The 19,689-nt window shown below is 44.2% G+C and overlaps 1 long non-coding RNA gene across 2 annotated transcripts in view; it reads right to left on the bottom strand.

Annotated features, from left to right (window-relative positions):
- LOC129146160 (uncharacterized) overlaps positions 1 to 17,437 on the bottom strand; it is a 33,006-nt gene extending 15,569 nt beyond the window's left edge. For both annotated transcript variants that reach the window (XR_008552676.1, XR_008552675.1), the window contains exon 1: positions 17,402 to 17,437. This is a non-coding gene — a long non-coding RNA (uncharacterized LOC129146160). The remainder of the gene's footprint in view (positions 1 to 17,401) is intronic.
- Between the last annotated feature and the right edge of the window lie 2,252 nt (positions 17,438 to 19,689).

Genomic DNA, 19,689 nt, shown 5'->3' with positions numbered 1-19,689 from the left:
TCTCTGGTCAATCCTCTCACCCACCACATGTCTGGCCTGTACCCCAGCTCTTATATGGATAAATAAATCAATCTATAAAATTCCAAATGGAGTAAATATTTGGTGATGTACTTGACAGAAAATATAGGGGCACACTTAGGACAGTTGCCCCAAAGTGCACTAGGGAACACAACCCCAACACCCAGGGAAACAAAAGCAAAAATCAACAAGTGGGACACCACTAAACCTAAAACCTTTCGTACCTTAAAAGAAACCAGCCCCAAAACTGAAAGGCAGTCTACAGAACAGAAAAAAGAATCTGCATGCCACACATGTGACAAGGGGCTCATTCCAAAATTTACAACATCCCCAAACAATGCGAGAAACCAACTGATGACTCAATTAAAAATGGACAAAGGGGGGCCTCCCTGGTGACACAAGGGGTTGGGACGCAGCCTATGAAGCTCTCCACAGTGCAAGCCTCTGCAGCGCAAGTTCCATCCCTGGCCAGCAGGGAGCAACTCGCATGGCACAGCAGACATTTCCTGACTTCCCACTGCTCCCCTCAGCAGTGTGTTTCAGTAAGTCTGCCTGTTCTGCTCCCCACTCTGTCTCTGGTGAATCCTCTCACCCTCTGCACCTCTCGCCTGTACCCCAGTTCTTGTATGCATAAATGAATAAATATTAATTTAAAAATGGACAAAGGAACTACATACACTCTTCTCTAGAGAGGGAATTCTGACATCCTACAGACAATAGGAATGTTCACCTTAATTTATTTCAAGATAAATGTAAATTAAAAGCACACTTAGATGCCACCTCACCCCTTGAGAAGGCCCAAATGAAAACGAATGGATTTATACAAAACGGGGGGTGAGGGGTGAGAATTTTATGGGGACTATAACGAAGATGTAAATGATTACACTGTGCAAAAATGAAAATGATGTAAAATATGTAAAGCAGTATTTAAAAAAGTGAAACATTAAAAAAAATATATGGAATGAACAACGCTGGAGAGGGCACAGAGAAAAGGGAGCTCTCACCCACGGCTGGTGGCCATGACAGTCGGAACAGACCCTGTGGATGAGGTTGCAGAGGTTTCTTAAGGAAATAAAAACGGAAATTCCATATCATCTGCAATATTTCTATACATTATCCTCACGGGAAAACTCAAACACAAAAAGATTTATCCCATTTGTGAGCAGAGCAGCTGTGTTTCCAACTGCCCAGACATTGCCCAATCTACATCCCTTTGGCAGAGGCAGGGCAGGAAAGGTGGAGCACACACAGAGGAGCACTGCAGGGCTGTGAGGAAGGAGCAAAGGGCCACACTGAGGATAAAATGGGTGGGCAAGGAGGTGATATTGTTTTTTTTTCTTTTTTAAAAAATATTTATTTATTTATGCATACAGGAGCTGGGGTACAGGCCAGAGGTGCAGGGGAGGAAGGTAAGAGGATTCACCAGAGACAGAGCAGGGAACAGAACAGGCAGATAGACCAAAATACACTGCCAAGGGATGCAGCAGGCCAGTCAGGTCTGCTGTGCCATGTGGGTAGCTCCCTGGCTGGCCGGGGGATGGAACTTGTGCTGCAGAGACTACAGACAGTCCCATCGGTTGCATCTCAACCCCTTGTGCCACCAGGGAGGCCCCGGGAGGTGCTATTCTTGAGTGAAATAAGCCAAAAAGTAAAGACACATATGAGATAGCTTCACTCATCTGTGGAAAATAAATACCCAAAAAACATTTACAGCCAAAATACTTGAATAAAACTTGAACAGGGTCATTTGAAGGTAAAGATGACCACCAGAGGGAACAGGGGAATGGGTGGAGAAGTTAGGGAGGGAGGCAGACGGAAGATGGGCCAGAGTGGTTTGGTAGAGGGGAAACAAGGGGTATCGCAAGACCCATTAGGATTGTAGGAAAAAACTGGCAACTATTTCGGCAGAAGGCTTTTAGTGCTACACATGTCAATGACAGATCGAGGAGGGAAAATAAGTAAAAGAATAAGAAAAAAGTATAAGAAGCTTTAAAAAAATTTAAAAAAAAATGAAATTTCCCAAAGGTCACACATGGTGTTCTCAAACATGGCAGGAACTTTTGGAGAGTGTAACTGGACTGGAGAGCAACTTAGGTGTAGTGAGTGTCACTAGAAATGCATTCAGACCACACCAAGGAGAAATGCGCAGGAGTGGAAACAACGGCCAGAAAAAAGGACTCTGAAGAGTCTACTGGGCACCTTCGGTTTGCAGGCCACCTGAGAGAAAGGCAGGGGCAGGTATGTAAGGATCCCCATTGGACTCAACGGCACACATGCCAAGACTGATGCCTGCATGAAAGTCTCCGAGAGGTGTGTAGGACACAGTATATGATTTTAGCTACTGCACAGAAACCTTAAAAATTTAGTTGGGGCCTCCTGGGGGGCGTAAGGGGTTGAGTGTTGGGTTGTGAAGCTGCCCGCAGCCTCTGCAGCGCCAGTTCGATTGCCAGCGAGGGTCCCACATGGTGCGAAGACCTCTCCTGCCGAGCTTTGCTCCCCTCAGCAGTGTACTTTGGTCCTTCCGCCTGCTCTGCTCCCCGCTCTGGCTCTGGTGAATTCTCTCACCCTCTGCGCTTCTGACTGTACCCAGTGCATATATAAATAAATAAACAAATCTTGAAAAAAAAAAAAACAGTTGTCCTTTTTAAATGACATGCGGCTCCTTCACCCCCATTCTGCACTCAGGTCCTCAGGCTCCATCCTCCCCCTCCTCCCTCACTCCGCACCGGACCAGCGCAGAGCCGGGAAGTGTTTCTGTCCAGCGGGGTGAAGAGCCACAGTCCACACCTTCAGCGCCATCAACCGCGACCCAGGTACAGACTCTGTGCTGCGTGAGCACCAGGGCAGAGCCCCATCTTCACACATGCTGGACATGTGAAGTGCCTGGATCTATGCCACACCTTTCTCTGGTTAGGAATGTGTCCCTGGAGAAAACTATGTTTCTAATTTACGTGCCCGTTGGCGTACTCGCATGAAGTCAATGCACCGCAAGCTAAAGCAAACACGTCACTCACCAGAGATTGGCCCAGTGTCGCTGCTCTCACAGATGCTCCAGGGCTCAGGAGGTGGCACTGGGAGGGGCGATGGGGTCCAGCCAGAGGACGGAGGCAGCTGCACGGGGTCCTGGAGTCTCCTGTCCAGAGCCCGCCACACGCTACCTGGGGACACCAGAGAGTCACTGCGGGTGCCGGCCGTGTGACACTTCTAGCAGGGGCAGGAGAGGCCCCGCGAGTCCATGAGCGGCAGAACTTGGGTTTACGGTTCACCATAACTTAACAAAAGGTGACACTGCCCACTGCCTGATCAATAGTCACGCCAAGAACAACCGTCTCAAAGCTGATGAGTCATTCAGAGTGTGGACACGATTTCCAAGGAGACTACGCCCTGAAGGCACTGTTCTGCCAGGACACCCCGGCAGTGGCTCCTTGCTGCTTCCCGCCCTCCGCTCCATGGACACCCCAACAGAGATGCAGTCCCCAGGGGTGCGCACATCCAAGTGGGAGGCCAGAATGCAGTGGCCAGCAGGATGCCGCCTGGGGGCTGGAACGCAAAGTGCACCCGGAAATTCAGACAACAAGCCTCTAACGCCCCAGGAATGCCCCCCACCCCCCCACCCCCCACCCCCCGCCCTGCAAACCCAGTTTCCTGCTGACCTCCCCACCCCACAGGGGCCGCCTCCCCCTGGCAACCCACGCGAAGTCACCCACCCACCCTGGGTCCGTGAATCTGGCCCCGGGCGCAATACCCCCCCCAGAAACGCAGCCTGGCTCTCCTCTCCCTCACCGCCCGACTTTTGGGGGGGCCCAGAGGAGTCAGCGCGCATGCGCACAGGCGGACCCGCACTTCCCCAGGGCCCCCGCCTCGGGGACCCCGTGTCCCGCCCCGGGAAGACCCCGGGCAGCGTCAGGGGTCAGGGCCGGGCTGCCGCGCCGGGGACACCCCGGAAAGGCCGGGACGTTCTCCCCAACGGCCCTGCCCCACCCCCACGCGCGCTCCGGGGGGAATCGGCTCCAAAGCGCCCGACTCCACGCGGCCGGGGGACCAGCTCGCCCGCGCTCCCCAACCCCCGGGGTCGCCGCTTCCCCGAACCCGGCCTCCCCGGACAAACACGTGCTCACCTCTGGGCGCCCCAGCGCTCACGGAGGCGCCAGAACTTTTGGGCGGACGGGGGCGGGACCGCGCCTGCGCAGATCGCGGAAGCCCCTCCCATAAACCTCCGCGGAACCACAGGGGCTGGAGACTACATTTCCCACAAACCCTTGCGCAGCCCGTCGGGCCGTCCTCGGGGTGGGGTTGCGGCCGGGAAGTGGGAGGAGTGGAGGTTGAGGAGAACTGGCAGGTGGGCGAGGCCCGTGAAAACTGCGGGGCCCATGAGGGGTTCAGGCCTCTGAGGGAAGAGAGCTCAACAGGGCCGCCATGGGGCTGAAGGGGTTAAGCACCGCGCTGACTGACAAGCTATCTGCCCCCTCCACAGCAGGGAGCTATCCACAGGGCATGGCAGACCTCTCCCTTCTTGCCCACTGCTCCCCTCAGTAGTGTATTTCAGTCAGTCGGCCTGTTCTATGCCCCACTCTGTCTCTGGTGAATCTTCTCTCTCTCTCTCTCTCTCTCTCTCTCTCTCTCTCTCTCTCTCACACACACACACACACACACACACACACACACACACACACACACACACCCCTTTGGCCTGCACCCCAGCTGTTGTATGAATAAATTTTAAAAATATACATAAGAAGTTCACATATAGTCTAAATAAGACATTCAGATACCAAGACACATTTCATCAAAATCAACATTCAGGTATTTAAGAAGCATCTTGACCTTCTGATATCTGGATCACACAGTCGGTGTTCAACATAAAGATGCTTTGCTTAGCTAATGTGAATGCACAAGAATTCTATGCTGTTATGAAAAGCTCAACTGCTCTTTCATCACATGCTTGTGAAGATTTCTTTTGGCAACAACATCCAATAATATTCATGGCTCCATTACTACCATGAAGAAACATGAGGATATTAATAAACTGTTAGTGTATTCCCTGAAGGAGAAAATGATGAAATGAGTTGAACTTGAGCACGTTTCCGTGTCTAACTTTTAGGCCCACAATGAAGTCCACGACTCCTCTGGGTGATTTAGATCAATCTTTGCAGTAAGCCACAAATAGCATATCCATTTAGATTTTCTTCATCCATGATAAATGACACCATTTTAAATGTACCCAAGCAATTAAGATGTAAAGAAACTCATAAACTGGAGAGGATCCCTTAGATGTTTGACACACGAAAGTCAAATACATGACGCCACCTACATACCAGGAGAAAGCCATAGAGTGAAGTGATTTAGGGCTGAATTATATTTATCAGGTCTCTTCACAATATCTCAAGTATGGTTGATAAAAAAAGGACAAAGAAAATAACTATACAGGGCCCCAAACCATTGTCTTGAACTCTTATTTATTTTTTAAAGATTGATTTTATTTATTTATGCATACAAGAACAGAGGGGTAGGCCAGAAGTGTACGGGGTGAGAGGATTCCCTAAAGACAGAGTGCAGAGCAGAACAAGCAGATTGACTGAAACACACTGCTGAGGGGAGCAGCAGATAAGTCAGGAGAGGTCTGCTGTTTCATGTGTTCAGCTTCCTGGCCAGTGACCAAACGATAGCTTCATAGTGCTGTGACTTAACCCTCTACTCCACCAGGAAGGCCCTCAGACTTTTCAGTTATGCTAATATTTAGTGTTTTAATGTTGGCTTATGCTCCATAACAATTTTATGACTTAATGAATGTAAAGTGTTTCTCACTTCCTACTGTATTGCAATATCTTAATATGAATCTAAATTGCATTATAAATTACTTAATCATATTTTCACTTCTTTCAAGTTTCCAGTATGAAAACCTGGTGGCTTCAAAATTCATATTTGGAAAAACCACTCATCACTTTCCATTTACAGTTTCTCTTGGTTTGCACTCTCTGATGTTTAGGATCATCTGACTTCTAGTTAATCACTTTGACTCTTCTGGTTAAACTTCTGGACTTTTGGTTCAAGACACCAAAGTTGGGACCTCACTGGTGGCACAAGGGGTTAAGACACAACCTATGTAGCTATACGCAGCCACTACAGTACGAGTTGGATTCCAGGTCAGGGAGCTACCCACATGGTGCAGCAGACCACTCCTGTCTCGCCTGCTGCTCCCCTCAGCAGTATATTTCATTCAATCCGCCTGTTCTGTTCCCCACCTTGCCTCTGAAGAATCCTATCACACACCCCCACCTCTGGCAGATACCCCATTTCTTGTATGCGTAATAAAATAAATCTTGAAAAAAAGAGACTAAAGTTAAAAAAAAAATTGACTTCACAATTTTAACATTTCTCTCTGATGTGAATTCTCTAATGTAGAGTAACACTTGACTTGCGGTGAAAGACTTTGCCACATTCTTCACATTTGTAAAGTTTCTCCCCAGTATGAATTCTGTGATGTTGACTTAAATGTGATGAATGGTAGAAGGTTTTGCCTACATTCTTCACATCTGTAAGGTTTTACCCCTGTATGAATTCTATGTTGTCGAGTAAGACATGACTTATTGTTAAAGGCTTTGCCACATCCTTCACAATTGTAAGGCTTCCCCTCAGTATGAATTCTGTGAAGCTAAGATAGTTAAAGCCTGACAGTTGGTTAAAGGCTTTCCCACATTCCACACACCTGTAAGGTTTCTCCCCAGTATGAACTCTCCGATGTCGGGAAAGGTGACACAGCTCAGGAAGGTGTTACCACAATCAAGACACGTGTAGGCTTTTCTCCAGCATGAATCCTTAGATGGTTAGTCAGCTGTGGATGCCAATACAAGGCTTTACCATGCTCCTCACACTTGTGAGGTTTCTCTCTGTGATGTTCAGTAAGTCTTGGGCTTCATTTGGTAGCTTTGTCATATCCTTTAAAATTGTAGTTACTCATGAAGTACATGAAGCTGGAAAAGTATTGAGGACTCCTCAATAGGATCCTGTGTAGATTTTTCATCTTCCTTTCTAATTCTCTGATGTTGAGAATGACATGACTGAAAGTTTAAATCTATCCCACATTGACAGTGTTTTGAATAATCATTTGCATTATGGACTAGGGGACTTCCCATATGTTCCAACATTCTTCTCAGATATTGTGTCTTGTTAAAAATGTCACGTGGATCTTTGCTAACAGAAACATATTTATCTCTACCTGCAACAGACGTAAAATGGAGTTTTACCCAGCATGGTTTACACGCAGGATCACTTTGTACAGGAGGAATTGTGTTATGGATAATTGTCCCTTATTGGGAATCTTCATTGCAACAACTGTTGTGCCCTTCACATGTCTCTTGACATGTCTGGTCTATCAATAATTGTAAATTCTCAAAGGTGCCAATTCTATCTCCTCCCGGTCCCACATTTAGCAACAAATCTTCTGTGCCTGACTGTGGCATGGAGACATGGTTGTCTTGAGAAGACAAGGCAGGAAGACAACGAGGAATAACTACCCCATGCACAGCACTCAAGAAAAAATACTTTAAATATTTAAGACAGAAAATTAATACCATATAAAGACCTCCGATATGATGTTTGGATAGGTAACATCAGCACTAGACAGCAACACACATGCTTATGAATAGGCAACGTCCCTAGGGAAAGGTAAATACATAGCAAATACTGATATAACCCTATAGTAAAATATTGTTTCTGCTTCAGAATTTGGAAATATGGCACAAAAAATCATAGATTCATGTTATAGAATTCATGAGATATAATTTGTGATGTCAGTAGGGTAAGAAATGTTAAAGAGTGGAGTTTTGGTATGCAGCTGAATTTACATGGTTTTCACTTTAGAAAAGACTGTCATAACTATTCAACATGCTATGGAATGCCCATGAGAAAAAAAGATACCGTAAATACATGGAAAAGTAATAAAAACAGAGACTGATGTTATGTGTACATAGGTTGGATGACAATGCTTTACAACGTTTGTAAATAATATTACAAACCAATATACCCCCATTAACATCAAAATGTGTGAAAGTGGAGGGAAATCACCAACAAGAAAGGAGAGAGGAATTAAAGCATATAAGAAAAGGTAAAAAAATATACAGTGATGCAGTAGGTTGGAAATGGGGTATAAAATGGCTGAGAATACTGCATCCACAGTGGCGCAGCGGGTGAGCGCTGGGTTGCAAAGCTGACCGCAGCCTCTGCAGCGCTGGTTAGATCTCCGGCCACCAGCAAGGGTCTCACATGTTGTGTAGACCTGTCATGCCGCCCACTGCTCCCCTCAGCAGTGTACTTTGTCAGTCTGCTTGTTCCGTTCTCCGCTCTGGTTCTAGTGAATTCTCTTACCCTCCCATGCTTCTGACTGCACCCTGTGCTTGAAAAAATAATAAATAAATCTTAAAAAAAAATTAAAAATTAGGGCCTCCCCGGTGGCGCAGCGGTTGAGCACTGGGTTGCAAAGCTGCCCGCGGGCTCAGCGGCACCAGTTCAATCCCCGGCTGCTCCCCGACCATCAGAGGAGGGTCCCACATGGCGTGCAGACCTCTCCTGCTGCCCGCTGCTCCCCTCAGCAGTGTACTTAGGTCCATCTGCCTGCTCTGCTCCCCACTCTGGCTCTGATGAATTCTCTCACCCTCCCTCACTTCTGACTGTACCCAGTGCATGTATAAACAAAACAAACAAATGAAATAAATAAATAAACATGCCTCTATAAAAAGAAAATTGAAAAAATAAAATGACTGAGTATCGAGGAACCACTCTTTAATAAAGTTAACGCCTCCCTTTCAGTAATACTTTGGTGTAAATAAAAGTCCACAATACAATGGCAAATGTGTCTGAATGAATGAAAAATAACACCAATTCAATCTTACCTATATGACACTCAACATAGCCTTCAGCGCACTATGTGGAATGTAAGGATGGAACTAGATTCTATGAAGACTAATCATGAAAATGGAGCCGTGTGGATCACTCTAATGATATGATCTGAGGCTAACGCATCACAGAATGAAAAGAATGACCCCAGAAAATAACAGAAAACTACCTGTTTTGAGAAGTCATTGTAATATTATCAATACACTAAGATGAGGTCCTGAATATGTGCCACAAACAAAGACATAACTCAATGCAGAAGATGAAAACAATAAAATCAAGGAGAGGTTCAAGGCCCAATTGCAATTGGAAGGAAAATAATGTTATAAATTCAGGAATCAGAGTTGACAAACGGGTGAAAAATAATTCGAAAAAAAGATGTGGTATATAGACAGGATGAAATAGTACTGAGCTATGAAAAAGGATACATCTGGCCATGTGCAACAACAACAATGGAATGCTGGGGGTGGATTATGCTAATATCATACCTTTCAGACAAGACAGCCTCTTTAATAAATAGTACTGGGATGGACCCCCTGGCGGCCTAGAGGTTAAGAGTCAGTGCTTCATGGCTATTCCAGGCCAGAGAGCTGATCCACATGTGGCACAGCCGACCTCACATGTCCCTCTCACTGATTCCCCGAGCAGTGTATTTCAGTGGATCTGCCTGTTCTGCTCCATACTGCGTTCCTGGCAAATCTTCTCAAACCCTGAACATCTGGTCTACACCCCAGTTCTTCTATGCATAAATAAATAAATACATATTTTTAAAAAATGGTGCAGGGAAACATGAATAATGACTTGCAAAAATAAGAACCAGGACCCATTTGAAACTCCATACAGGGCCTCCCTGGTGGCACAACATATGAAGGTATCCATAGCCACTGCAGCATGAGTTCGATCCCCAGGTAGGGAGTTACCCATATGGTGCAGCAGACCTCTCCTGACTCAACCGCTGCTCCCCTCACCAGTGTATTTCATTCAGTATGCCTGTTCTGTTCCTCACTTTGTCCCTGGTTGTGATACACATTGAATCTTCTCACCCCCCACACCTCTGGCCTGTACCCCAGTTCTTGTATGCATAAATAATAAATCTTTAAAAGAAAAACTCCATACAGAAAACTAATTCAAATGGATTAAAAGTTTGGACATAAGAGCCCAAAGCATGAAGCACTGAAATAAAATAAAAGGGTACACTACGGGACAGCTGCTGCAAAATGTACGAGGGAACACAACCCCAACGCCAAGGGAAACAAAAGCAAGTTTCACAAGTGGGACAACACCAAATCTAAAAGCTTTTAGAACTCAAAAGAAACCAGCACAGAAACAGAAATGCATCCTACAGAATAGAACACACACACCACATCTGACAAGGGGTTCATTACAAAATTTGTAATGTTCCCATCCAGTGCGAAAAACCAACCAATGAGTCAATTGAAAAGGGCAAAGGAAATAAACACTTCGCTAAAGAGGAAATTCTAAGGTCCAACAGACATAGGAATGTTCACCTTAATTTATTGTAAGAGAAATGTCAATTAAAACCACACTGAGATGTCACCTCAACACTTGAGAATGGTCCAAATAAAAAAGAGTGAAATGAACAACGCTGGAGAGGGCGCAGAGAAAAGGGAGCTCTCACCCACAGCTGGTGGCCATGAGAGATGGACAGTCCCTGCAGATAATGGGGCAGAAATTTCTTAAAGAAATAAAAATAAAAAACAAAGAGAAACCCCACCAACTGGGAGAACATTTTTGCACACAACACTAATGATAAAGGACTGATGACAAAAATCTGCAAAGACCTGATGAGACTCAACAACAACAAAGAAAATAATCCAGTCCAAAAATGGGCAGAAGAGCTAAAAAGAAACTTCTCTGAAGAGGAAATGCAAATGGCCAACAGGCACAAGAGAAAATGTTCAACATCACTTGTAATCAGGGAAATGCAAATCAAAACTACCATTAGATACCATCTCACACCAGTGAGAATGGCACATATTAAAAATACTAGCAACAACAAATGTTGGTGAGGGTGTGGAGAAAAAGGAACTCTTCTGCACTGTTGGTGGGAGTGCAAACTGGTCCACCCACTATGGAGAGCTGTGTGGAGATGTCTTGACCTACTAAACATAGAGCTTCCATATGATCCAGCAATTCCACTCCTAGGTATTTACCCAAAGGACACAGAAACATCAATTCCAAAGAACACCTGCACCCCTATGTTTATAGCAGCACTGTTTACAATAGCTAAGCTTTGGAAACAGCCCAAATGCCCAAAAATAGATGACTGGATCAAGAAGATGTGGTACATATATACCATGGAATATTACTCAGCATTCACAAAAGATAAACACATGCAATTTGCAGCAACATGGATGGCACTGGAAGGGATCATGCTCAGCAAAATAAACCAAAAAAGAAAAAGAAAAATACCGGATGGTATCACTGATAGCAGGAATCTAGAAAACTTAAATAAGGGACCAGAAAAATGAATAACTATAAGAAAGTGAAAATCAACAAAAAACTATGAACCAGAGACACTTTTTGGGGGGGGGCGGGAGGGGAGGGATTGGGGTCAGAATGGGGGTGTTGCAATTATATGGGGAATATAAAAATAAAATTTATTATTTAAAAAATAAAAAAAATGAAAATGGAAATTTCATATGTCAGCAATACTTCTACAAGTTATTTATCAAGGGCCTCCCTGGTGGCGCAGGGATTAACACGCAACCTATGAAGCAATCCGCAGCCACTGCAGCACCAGTTTGATTCCTGGCTGGCCAGGGAGCAACCCACATGGCAGGACAGACCTCTCCTGTCTTGCCCACTGCTCCCTCAACAGTGTACCTCGGTCTGTCTGTCTGTTCTGTTCCTCACTCCGTCTTTGGTGAATCCTGTCACCCTCCTGTGCATCTGGACTGTACCCCGGTTCTTGAATAAATAAATAAATTTAAAAAATAAATAAATAAAATTTTAAAAAAGAATGATTTAAATCTTTTGGAAAAAAATCAATCGACTTTATTAAAACCTGCATTAGGTTCACCTATAGTCTAAATATATAAATATCACTGTATGATCCATGTTGAAAATTAAAATGCAGGCATTTAAGAAGCATTCTTGTTCTTCTGAAACCAGGATCACTAAGTTGGTGGTCAACAGAGTCATTACTTAGCTACTGTGCATGCAAAAATTCTATGCCCAGTATGGGACAGTCACCTGTTCTGTCATCATGTGACTGTGAAGATTTCTTTTGGCAATGATATCAAATAATATTCATCTCTCTATTACTACCATAAAGAAACATCATGATTTTAATAAACTGTGCATTTCCTCAAAGAGTCTGTCGTGATATGACTTGACATGTTCCTCTGGCTGACTTCAATGGCAACATTAAGGCCCAGAACTCTTGGTGATTTAGATCAATGTTTTGAGTCAACCAGAAGCAGCATGTCCATTCATATATTCCTGATACATGGCACATTACTGTCCTAAATTTACCCTGCAAGTTAGATATAAAAAATCCATCCACTAGGACAGCCTCTCAGATGTTTGAGGCAGAAAAAAAAAATCAAACCCCTGACTTCACATACACAAAGAGACAAAGCCAGAGAATGAATGGATTTAGAGCTGAATTATATTCATCACCTCTTCATAATATCTCAAGCATGACTGACAAAAAGTATGTGGAATGTAATTATACTGGTCCCCAACACATCGCCTTGGACATTTAAATGATACTAATACATACTTAGTGCTTTATTGTTGGTTTATGCTCCATAAAAATATCTGATTTAAATATCAGTGAAGTTTTTGAATTATTATTGTACTGCAATTTTTAAATGTATATTTAGAGTTGATTATTCTATGACAACTTAATTTTCCATATCTTTACTTCTTCAAAGTATCATGCTAGCATGAAAATGGTGGTTGCAAAATATCTATTCGTACAAACCACTCATCACTTTACATTTGCAGGTTTCTCCCCAGTGTGCATTCTCTGATGTGCAGAGTGATTTGACTTCCGGTTAAACAGTTGGCCACATTCTTCACATTTTGAACATTTCACTCTTACATGAATTCTCCGATGTTCAGCATGTTTTGACTTCTGCTTAAAGGCTTTGCTGAATTCTTCACGTTTATAAGCTTTTTCTTTCACATTTGCATGAATTCAGTGACTATGAGCAAGACTTGACTGCTGGTTAAAGACTTTCCCAAATTCTTCACATCTGTAGGTTTTCTCAGCATTATGAACTCTCTGGTGTTCAGAAAGGTGACACAGGTAGAGAAAGGCTTTACCACAGTGTGGACATGTGTAAGCCTTTTCTCCAGTATGAATCCTTACATGTTTCGTGAGCTGTGGATGCCAACAAAAGGCTTTACCACACTCTTCACATTTGTGCCATTTCTCTCTCTGATGTTGAGTGAGTCTTGAGCACCATTTGTTAGTGTTGCCATATCCTTTACAGTTGCAGGGATTCTCTTGAAATGTGTGATGTAGGAGTAGTTTTGAGGACTCCTCAGTATGATCCCATGTAGATTTTTTTATCTTCCCATTCGCATTTCTGATGTTGAGTACTATTTGACTCAAAGTATACAACTGTCCCATATTCACAATGTACTGAATGATTATTGCATAATGGACTATGGGACTGCCTATATGTTCTAACTGTCTTCTCAGAGAATATGTATTATTAAAAATATGATAGAGATCTCTGCTTACAGTAACACCCTTATCTATGCAAGGAACAGACATAAAATGTGGCTTGACCCAAGACATTTCACACACATGATCTCTTCTTGTGGGAAGAGTTGTATTCTGGGTCATTGTTCCAGCTTGGCTATCTTCATTACAACAAATGTTCCCACCCTTCAATGGATCTTTGGCATGTCTGGTCTTCCACTAATTGTAAATTCTCAAAGGCACAGATTCCATCTCCTCCCAGTTCCATATCTGGAAGCAAATATTCTGTGCCTGACTATGGCATGAGGACTTGGATGTCATGAGAAGAGATGACTGGAAGAAAGCAAGTGACTATTTACCACATTTACAGCACTCAAGACAAAATACATTAAATGCATGGTCTATAAAATTAATATCAAGTAAAGGACATAGGCATGATGTTAGAATAGGTAACACTATGACTTTGCTCTGCCTATAAAGCCAAAAGGATAGTAGATAGCAACACAAAAGTTTATGAAAAGGTACTGTCCTTAGGGAAAGGTAAATACAAAGAAAATATACAAAATTGCATGATACAGTCCTGTAGTAAAAATATTGATTCTGCTTGAGCATTTGGAAAGGCCACATCAAAAATACCCATGGAATTATGTTCTGGAATTCACAACGTAGTGAGATGTTGTGATGGCAACAATGTTGGTGGAGGGTAGGAATGTTAAAGTATTGATTTTCGTGTGTGCAATTGAAATTATATTATTTTCAGTCTAAAAGGTTTCATAGCTTTCAATATGGCATGTAATGCACTTTATAACAATAAAGACACCAGGAGAACACATGGGAGGGAAATGAACACGGAACATGATGTCCTGTGCACACAGGCTAGATGACAATACTGTACACAATAAATAGTATTATGAATCAATATACCTCACTAAGCATAAAAAATATGATGACACATTAGACAAAAATCACCAGACAAAAAAGGAGAAAGGAATAAAAACATGTCACACAAAGTCAAAGAAACACAGAAATGCAATCAAGAGGAAATGAGGTATGAAAAAGGCTGATCATAAAGGAAACATTTTTAAATAACAATACCTGGGCCTCCCTTTCTGTAATTTGTTTGTTCATAAATGAAAAAAAAAAATTCCACACTGAAATGACAATGTGTCTGAATGAATAAGAAAACAACACCAATACAATTTTATCCACATCATACCCACTAAAGATTTAAGTGCATCATGAGGAATGGAAGATGGAACTATATGATGGGAAAAGTGATAATCAAATATGGAGCTATGTTCAACACACTAATATCAGAATAATATAAACTGAGTCAAAACCATCACAGCATGTAAAGAAGATCACAACAATAGAAAATGACATATTTTGGGTAGTCATTAAAAATATTCCACATGCACTAACGTGAGGTCGCTGAATGTGTACAGACCACACAGGCAGGACTGAATGCAGAAGAGGAAGACAATACAATTCTAGGAGAGGTTCCAGCCCCAACTGCGATTAGAAGGAAAATAATGATGTAAGTTCAAGAAGGTGAGTTGACCACTAGGGCCAAATTTAAATCTGAAAGCAAAATGCAGTTCACATACACGATAGAGTAGAGACAGCTAAGCTATAAAAAAGGATGAACTCAGGCTATTTGCAAGAACAGGATGGAACATAGCAGGAGCATAGCTAATGTAGAAAATCAGGAGAAAGACATTTGCTGGATCGCTTCATTCCAATTTCAAATCTGGAGGAAAAAGGAAAGGAACCGACAAACCAGAACAAACTCTAGAAATATGACTGCAGAATTGTGGGTATTAGAGAGGGATGGAGAGTGGGTGTGGGTACAGAGGTGGGAGGTGTTCAAAGATCTATGGAGAAGGCCCACAAGTGAACTGGTGGTGAGTGTGGTGGTGGCAGACCTTTGAGAAGATGAAACTCTATTTCCTAAATCAAATGTTACCTCAATTCAAAAAATTAAAGAATATATTGAAAATATGGAGATGAAACAAATTTCCCCAAAACTGTGGACTCAGAAAATGATAAGATGTAAATTTCAAGCACTGACACACTAACAATAACACGTATCTTAAATTAACTCCACAACTCAAGAAACTAGAAAAGGAACAATCTAAACTCTAAATTTCCAAAAGAAGGACATTTCAAAATAAAGAAGAATACATAAATGTAACACGATGGCAAAATGTTTGGGCTTCTCTATGAACAGAAGTCTGGAATTTGAAAAAAACAATAAATTTAACAAAATGATAGTTTAATTCACTAGAAAGGAAAGGCACAAGACCAAGAAAAACAGAAGTGAAACCCATAAAGATATTTCCTTAGTTTTTATGTCTCCTCGGCACTGGCTACAGTCATCTGTAGACGTTTTCAAAGGCATGTACTTCCCTTCATGGCAGGGAGAGTCCTTGCTGTCAATTCTTATTTAAATGTTATATCACACACTGCTCAGAATGACAGCATATGCAGCAAATGCTGCCTCATCTTGTGTCCAACTTTCTCCTGCTCATCGAAGGGAAAAAAGTTCTGCATCCAGCCCGTGGGTCGTCACTGTGAAAGGCTTTCTGCACATCCTTCTGACATCAACACTCCTTGGCTGCTACTGGAGTCACTGCAATACTTGGTACCTGTTTCTACGTAATTCATAGCAGCTCAAGTTTTTATCTAGTATGTTAGTTGTACTATATCATCCTTTCACAGATGCTTTTGCTTTCTTCCAGATGATTCCCACAAGAAGGTGGAATTGCACAGATCAAACTCCTCCCAAGGTATGAGCCCCCAACCTGAAAACTCTGGTTCCATGGCTTTAGAAACCACAACCTTAGGTTTCCCCTCCCATGTCAGAACATCCGTCCCTCACTGAATGATTTCTGGGTTCTCCTCAGCCTCACAAAGGCTGACTGAAATCCACTGCTGAGGGGAGCAGCAGATGAGACAGAGAGGTCTGCCGTGCCATGTGTATAGCTCCTGGCCGGTCGGGCATGGAACTCATGCTGCAGAGGCCACAGATAGCTTCACAGTGCTGTGCTTAACCCTTGCACCACCAGGGAGACCCACATTTTCCTTTCTCACAGCATATCACTTCAACAAAACAAAGAATACTTCCATGATTACTGTTCTTATCCTCACTCATAGATAATTTATCACTGTCAAAAACTTCCCATTAACATACTGAGTGAAAAAAACAAATGTCTGGGGCCTCCCCAGTGGCACAGCGGTTGAGCGCTGGGTTGCAAAGCTTCCCGCAGCCTCTGCAGCGCTGGTTCGATCCCGGCTGCTACCCAGCCACCGGAGGAGGGTCTCATATGGCGCGCAACTCCTGTGCCCGCTGCTCCCTCAGCTGTGTACTTCGGTCCTTCGCCTGCTCTGCTCCCTTGCTCTGGCTCTGGTGAATTGTCTCACCCTCCTGCACTTCTGATTTACCCAGTGCTTGTATAAATTAATATAATTAATTAATTAATATATTATCATATATAAAAAATGCCTGAATACGTACCTTAAAGAAAACAGTCAGTGAGAATAAACTAATAGAACACAGAAAATGTGACTACTGCAGAATAATTTCCTGCAGTATCAGTGACTGCATACTGGTGAAATCCAACATTGACAACGTTTAAAAAAAGAGCAGGGGTAAATCTAGGAGAGAGCTTCTGGAAACTGAATAAAGAATCACTTCGATAAATGCAGATAAACTCCAAGGTTTGGACACTGAAAAGTAGCGCAGTGTGGCCAATATCACTGGCCACTCTCCCAGCCTCCTGCTAGCCTCCTGCCAGGCAAGCACTGACTGACCTGAGAGGTTCTGGCTTGGGGCTTCCTCCACAGTCCATGGCTGTACTCCCCTTCTCCAACCTGATGCTCTCCTCAGGATCGATAACACAATGCCTGTGATGAGGAAAAGTGTTGGTTTGGTCAAGTTAAACTTCAGTTTTGAAGACTAACGAAGCGCGTTAAGAGCTGTGCAACGAAGGTCACCTGGAACTTTTCAGGAAATAGGGCAACCACCACACAATCTAGTCTGTTTGCCATGTTCAACCTCACCACCCAATTTTCACAAAGAAAGACCACACTAAATCAGTGTAGAAACAGCACTTGAACTTGTGTTACACTGGAGCGTCCTCACAGAGGGACACCAGGTGACTGCAGGTCTCCAGCATCACATCCCAGTACAGGATCCTCTGAGCATCATTCAGGTCTTCCACTCCTGCCAGGGGAAGTTCACAGCCACGTCCTCCAATGACACCATCTCCTGTGAGGGAACATTTCTCCTCATTTCAGGGCGTCAGCCTGGATCACACAGCAACAGTGTACACGCTCCTTCTTGTGCTCTTGTACAGGAGGCACCATCTTCCTACTCACACTGTTTTGTGAACAGAATTCTCAGGGGAAATAGTCTTACCTCTAGATTAACCCATTTGCTCCTAAAAAGAACACAATAGTTTACCATACAAATTTGGAAGTGTCTTTGAGTCTATGAATACAAGGATGAATAAAATCTTCTCCTTGAAGAGCTTATCAACTGGTTGGCAGTTAGAATAAACAACTACGTGGGAATAACGTGCTATGCTAGCGGTGTAAAAAAGCCTTGAATGGCAGACACGGTACAAGAGAAGAAAACCAACACTTTGTACTGTTGGTTACACGTCACTGAAGACCCAAACGCTTAGCTCTTCCTTGTAATCCACACTGTCATGAGGAGAGACAACAGCAGATGTCACAGAGTGAGAAAATAAAAAACACTCGCCATGATAACTGACCTGCAGAGAGCATGCTGCCAGGCAGAGTCCCCAGCAGGAAGGCAGGAGAGACAGTGAAAGTATTCTGGAACTGAAGTCAGTCAGCTTTTATGAACTGTGGGACATGTGAGCTGAATTCACCAGAATAGAAGGATATGTGGGGTCTCCCTGGGGGCCAAGGAGTGAAGCACCTCAGATCTGCCTTTTCTGCTCCCCACTCTGTCTCTGATGAGTCCGCTCACCCCCGGCACCTCTGGCCTGGACCCACCTCTTATATTCATACATAAATAAAAATGAATCTTTTAAATAATCAAGCTTGAAGGGGAGTTAGGTATTTGGGGGAAATATACTCACTGGGCAACAGGCTGAGCCCACAAGCAGGACTGGAGCGACAGGCCCGGCACAGGAAGGTGAGGGCCACGGCCTCCCTCGTCACCAGGTGAGTATCATGGAGGACAAAAAAGACAGGGGCAGTTGATAGGTAAAATTTCCATCTGGTAATTACCAAGAGGCTGAGCTGACCCAGCACGTGCATTAATCGGATGCAGGGGTGTGATCCTGTGTGGACCCTGGGGAGGACATTTGAGGCTCTACAGGTGCCTCTGTGACAGGAGGATTACATTTACTGGGCGTTCCTGGGAGTCAGATGGAGGGGCTCCGACAGGCTGGTGAAGGTTGCCCTTTTGTGAGACTCATTTCCACGAATAAGAGACATCCCCGTGAGAGAGGCGTCCAGGTTCTCACGTTGGAGGATTTGTCCAAATCTCTCCATCCCTCATCAGAGGGGGAGGCGGCCCCTTAGGACCGCACCCCCGTACCTTGTAGCTGGGCTTCCCACTGCCCCCCAGGACTGACCCTTCCTCTGTCCTTTCTCTGGGGTTGAAGATGTCATTGCATAGGGGGCAGAGGCATGTTGGTGGGTCACTCAATGTTCCTGGGTCTTCCCCAGGTGTGCGAGGAGGTGTCCTCAAGTGTATTTTCTCCCACTGATGCCCTTTATTCCGGGAAGGTCTCCATGGAGAACCTGCAGGGTAGATGAGATGACGTTTCCTCCTCCCACGATCCCAGCACAGACCCGGAGGAGTATACAGAGGGGAGACAGGAGGTGCCTCATGGCAAACCCGAAGGGAAGGGTTGACCCAGGTTGGGAGTCCTCACGCGTGCTGGGAATCCAGGGCAAAGCCCCCCAACGAGCAGAGAGAAAAGGGACCTTAAAGGCATTACCCCAGGAGCGAGAGGAGGGAAAGCCGAGGGAAACGAGGAAAGGAAGTTGCACGACAGCAGCAGGGGCAGTGACAGGGGCAGACCAGAGGCACCCTGAGACCCCAGACCCTGCGCACCTCC

Source organism: Talpa occidentalis, unplaced genomic scaffold, assembly GCF_014898055.3.
Source record: "Talpa occidentalis isolate TD23 unplaced genomic scaffold, MPIMG_talOcc4v2.1 talOcc4.18, whole genome shotgun sequence".
Taxonomy (NCBI): Eukaryota; Metazoa; Chordata; class Mammalia; order Eulipotyphla; family Talpidae; genus Talpa; species Talpa occidentalis.
This window is presented reverse-complemented; position numbering and strand designations above follow the sequence as displayed.